Source organism: Lycium barbarum, chromosome 6 (assembly GCF_019175385.1).
Source record: "Lycium barbarum isolate Lr01 chromosome 6, ASM1917538v2, whole genome shotgun sequence".
Lineage (NCBI taxonomy): Eukaryota > Viridiplantae > Streptophyta > Magnoliopsida > Solanales > Solanaceae > Lycium > Lycium barbarum.
In genome coordinates this window covers 88,429,790-88,435,645 of record NC_083342.1, presented here as the reverse complement: position 1 = coordinate 88,435,645, position 5,856 = coordinate 88,429,790, and positions in this window count along the sequence as shown.

Here is a 5,856-nt window from a genome sequence, read left to right as displayed (position 1 = left end):
GGGTTTTAAGGTGTTTTAAAAGCCTAAAATGAAGTTCGTCGAGTCTAGTTTCTAACGCAACAAACCGATCGTCGATAGGTCATAGGAGTAGAGAATTATGGACGTTACAAGTTCATCTGACAGAGTAGAAACGCGTGTTACGGTACTGCTACAGTAACCGGCAGCTATAGTGCTGCTACAGTAAAATGCTACAGTGAACCCGACCCGAATTTGACCCTTATAAAAAGGGTAAAAACCCCTTTGTTTCACCTGATTCTGCTCAGATTTTTCCAGAAAAACCCAGAAAACAGATGAGGGAGGTGAGCCTATCATAAAATTGAGTGATTTTTAAGTGACAAAGTATTAGTTTAGGTTCGGATAGCGAGTGGTCGTGATTCTAGTATTGTTGTGTGGGGGATTCTAGCGTGGATTCAAAGTGGATATTGGAGATATTGTTATTTCAACGAGAATTAGGTATGAATCTCCTTCTAATTACGCTAATACCGGTTTATTCGCGAAGATAGAATGGTTAAATAATTGTATAGTAAGTTGGTTAGTTATAGAAGTTGTAAAACAGCGTGTGGGCTGTTTTATGGCATATGTTGGTGTTGGAAATGATGTTATTACTATTGGTATTGTTGTTGATGTTGTTGGTTGCTGAATTGAAATTTCGGGCTAGGCATATAAACAGGGGAGATGCTGCCCGATTTTCGGCAGAATATAGAGTAGTTTGACTTGAAAGTCTAGTATAACTATACTATGATGAGTCTAATGATAGTGTGAATCCTCTTAAATGTAGACTAACGAATTCGGACGAATAAGTGTGGATAACTGGAGGTTGAACAGGTATGTTAAGGCTAGACCATTTCTTTCCAAAGGCGTGATTCCTTTCTTGTGAACCCATACATGTTTCCTAAAATGTCCTTATTCTCTAAAGCTAGAGATTCATGCTTCTTAGACTTCTTATGAGGCTAAAGATAAGTATGTTTTATGACGACGATGATCCTATTCCTAGAAACTCCTATGTTATAATTCCCTACATATGTTTCATAACCTTCTTACTTCCAAAAGTTAGAGTTCATGATTCAAAGGTATGACTTCTTTCTTGATGATCCATAAATGTTTTCCAAAATGTCCCTATTTTCCCAGTCAAAGATTTATGATTCTATAAGCTTTTATGACAACAACAACAACGGACATGTTTTTACAATGTTAATGACGATGCTAAAGATGAGAATGTTTCTATGATGCTTACGACGATGATGACGATTTCATATTTAAAAGTCCCAAGCTTATGATTTCAATGTAAATATGAGAATGTTGAGTTATTTTCGTGATTTTCTTGATTTTTATTCATTGTTGTTGATCTCACCTTATAATAATTGTTCCTTCAAGGTGAGATAGAACGATGATGATTATTCCATAATATAATCGGAGGTTACCGACCTTACGTCACTCCGATGTATTCATATCTCTTATTTGGCTCTCATGCATGCTTTATATATATATATATATGTATGTATTTTCTCACACCGCGCCGCGCTATAGTCGGCCGGGCATGGCACGTAGATGTGTACACCACTGCAGTGGGCATGTTATGATATTGCCCCGAACGCGGGCTAATGATTATAACACCGAGCCTTAATGGTTGGGCATGATACTATATATATGACATCGAGCCTTAATGGCCGGGCATGGTACTATGTATATGTATAAAAATATTTTTTTTAAAGGCTAAGCATGCATGGCATCCGCCTTATGAGGCATCCATATGTACAGGTTATCTCTTTTATTCCATGTTACCTTTCATGTCTATATTATGTTGTTATTCATGCCTTACATACTCAGTACATTATTCGTACTGACGTCCCTTCTTGTAGACGCTGCACTCATGCCCACAGGTTGGTAGGAATACGGATCAGACCCGTAGGTGTTCTATCAGCGGATTCTCAGGAGCACTCCACTTACTTCGGAGCTGCAGTCTATTTGGTATTGTCCTTATGATCATTTGTATTTTATGTAGAGGCTCGTAGACGTGTGTGTATAGTTAGATGTTTTATAGCTCAATCGGTTCATATTGTTGTATAATATATTGGTGGCCTTTTTGGCCTTATTTTGAGCTCTTGATACTTTACTGTTAGCCTTGCCGCCTTTATGAAATACATTATGTTGTGGCGACCTTGTCGGTCTGCATATGTACATATGTGCTGAATGAGCGGATATTCCTATGTTGGGCTTTTTCTGCGTGCAGATATTCTTTGAGTTATGGTTTATAATGTTCAAAGTCACGGATGAGTCAGGTGGTTCCCGGCCTACGGGTCGGAGCCCGTCATACTCCTGGTAGGGGTGTGACAAATTGGTATCAGAGCAGTTCATCCTAGGGAATGTCTACGAGCCATGTCCAGTAGAGTCTTGTTTATGGGTGTGAAGCGCGCCACACTTATAAACAAGAGGTTGCAGGGCATTTAGGAACCATTGACCTTTCTTTCTTATCTTAGATCATGCCATAGAGCTAAATCATAGGATATGATGTCCCTAATCCTAGCCCAAATGTTTTTATCATAGATAAGCAGTTAATTATGCCGCTACGAGGAAATTATTGAGAATTGAAGTTGTTCATTAGAAAGGTATGCTTCCTGTTTTATTAATATGAATAGACGTTGATATAAGAACTTGACCAAGATATTATGGGTATTTTTGGTTGCTCTATGGGGCATTGGATGTGTTTTCTGAGCTGTGTGCAGGAATGAGGTAGTAAGAATTATAGAGGAAACTCTGCTGAAATTTTTACAAATTGAATTGTTTGCATGTCTATAGAGAAAGAGTAAAAGGAAAATGTGACCATCAGCCGTTTGGTAAGTCATGATTGAAGGAACAACTATGTGATGCTTTTAAAGAGAAGTTTTAGAGTGATTTTAATTTAATTTAAAAGAGGAACCCTGGAGGGAAAAATGATTAGTAGTTAAGAAACTGGGATGAGTTGCATCCGAGATTTCGGAGGATTAGGACCTATTGGAAACATAACGGAAGTTGACATTGAACTCAAATACAATATTACAATTTATAGATTAGATTTGTCAGTAAGTGATAACAAAGAGATATTGATAGGGGTTTGTACTCATAGTGGAATGTTCTGCAAACTTCTAAGTAGATATTATTAAGTGGCAAACGGGAAGAGCACTTTAAGAGAAAAGGAAATCAAGGAGGACCTTAAGGACAAAAGTACGAGAAAATGCGGTTATAAATTAATTAAAGGAAGTTATATGATCAGTGACGATAAGAGGAAGCTTAATAAATTAGTAAGGTTGGCCAAAGGTAGACAGTGATGGCACAAGACAGTGGACTTGGAATAGAGAAGCGATTATAAAGGAAACAGGATGAATATACGAGAAATAGACATACATACGAGCAAGTTATGGTATTGTAAAGGGAAATAAGAAATGAACAAAGGAAGAAAGAAAAGGGTGTATTTTGCTAAAATTTCATAATGAAAACGAGAATCGGCAGGACATTTGAAGGATTATGACGCATGATTATGATACAAACAATTAGTTAAGAGAAACTATGGGACACTATGAGCTGAATTAAAGAAAGGACGAATCGTGAGAATGAATGAGAGAGAGTATCGACTTTTACTGGTATGGTATAAAACCAACTCGGAATCGGGAACCAATAGTAAGAGGAATCTTAAGGGATACTGGTGAAAGGATAGCTATGAAGGAAAATTCCGGCTGGAGGAGCATGGTATAGTCGGGCATTCTATAAGAAGCTTAACGAATTCCGATGTCACCATTGCTTCATTAACCTAGGGGACTATTAGGCATGAAGGAAGGAAGTGGTTTGAGTTGTGTCTAATATGTGTGGACATTTGACTCGATACAAGAATCCAGTTAGCAAAAGAGAAATAAGTTAAATCATGCGATGGAAGTAACTCCGGCATTATATGGACTAGAGAAGTTGAAGGATTGCTAGGGTCGGCCAAATGGCTACCAAAGACGGTCAATACTCGAATGTTACTGGCATATGAGAACATTCTTAGACGAATTAAAATATTCCTAAGTACGGAAGAAGAGAATGTACTGGCATGAAGGAGTCGAAATTCGAGATGAACTAATATAGCAAGGATGTGCTAAAAAAAAGCGGAAATAGACTAAATGCAAGTATATTATGAGACAAACATGGGAAAGGAGGCATGACAAGATAATGAAGGTTTAGCAAATCAAAGGAAATAAATTTTGTCAATGCAATACGTTGTGTTCCGGGCTATGATTCGAATCGCCCGCACCAGAGATTTTTTTTGTTACAATTAAATATGCAGCAAACGTACCCTAAAAAGGTAATGGAGGAAGTGAGAAGGTCTACAAGTGATTGAGGATAAGTATCAGGGACAGACAGAATTACTAAAGAAAAATCGCAGCGTTGGAAGAGATGAGAGTTTTAAAAGAGGAATATTTATAGGAATCTCAATGATCGTCAAAAGAAAGGAAGACAGTATGCCTATGGATAGCATGACAACAGTACTACCTGAGACTAGAAAATATCTCCTGCGTCGTGAAATCATACGTCACCGTTTATATCAAATCGTGAGAGTATGGGTCATAGGACCATATAAATAATCGTCCTGATGGAATGGCTAGTAAAATGGTGTGGGGACGACAATAAATATTTGAAGAAGAATGGAAGCTAGTTAAGTCTCAATTAGCCGCTGATATAGGAGAGCCAAGGACTTAAATAGGGAAGCATACTCGTACTGAAAGAAAGTTGTGATTAAGTAAGATTTTATTTTAGTCTCCTGCTTATGAGTTATTTTGTCAGGATGTTAAGATTAGAGGAGAGGAAATTGGAAGAAAGATTCAAACATAGATTTGAAGATATTTTAAATAGTAAATTAGCTTGAGATATGATAATTAGTATGTTGTAAGTATAATCTTGTTATGAGGGATAACAATGATGATAAGAAAATGCTGCATACAAGTGTATAAGGGATGATGCTGAGGTAGTTGTATGGGTCGAATTGAGTCCCATTTGAATATAAATCCCTTAGCTATGGTATTTTTGACGCATTGGATGAGTAATCTGAAGTAAAGTAATTAATGAGAATAATAAGCCCTTAGCAAGGAAATGCTATTGCAAACCATCTGGGCACTACCATAGGTGGAACTATGATGACAATACAAGGAATTAAGCAATCCGACTAAGGAATTAAAAAGGAGATGAGATGTTATGTATGTAAAATCGATTAGTACTAAGAGGAATAATCTAAAGTAGCACTAGAGAAACAAGCAAGAAAAAGTGCCACAGCCAACTAAGAAAGTTGTCCACTAGTAGAGAAATAGAGGGCTGTGAAACAGGAGGGACTAAGTCAACGGAAAGTGAAGTCATGGAAGTAGACGAAGAAAAGATCGCAAGAAAACGATCCAAGGATATAAATAACGGAGATGGGCATATAAGGAATTAAGAGATCCGCTTGATTGATAAACTGAAATGATATATAAGTGCTTCAAACTATGGGAAAGACTTATTAAGTGAAAATCGGCCAAAGGTTAAAAGTTGAAGTAGAACCCCAAAGGAAATGATCAAAGGGTATCACGTTTGATTGGAACAAGCGGGTGACAATGAAACCTCGTGAACAAGAAAAATGATGGCTCTTATTGGGGAAAAGGGATGAATGAAAGTTACAGACAAAGGAAAGAATGAAAAGATTCAAATTCGCCGCATGACTAGGAATCTTTGTTATTCTTCGACAAATTTCTGAATTCACCCCTAAATTATTAGCCGAACTAAGGATTAGAAACTTTAAGAGTAAATTGAAGGAAATGAATCATTAAAGAAGAGTTTTGAGATGTTTTTGATATAAGTGAAAGAATTACCATTAGT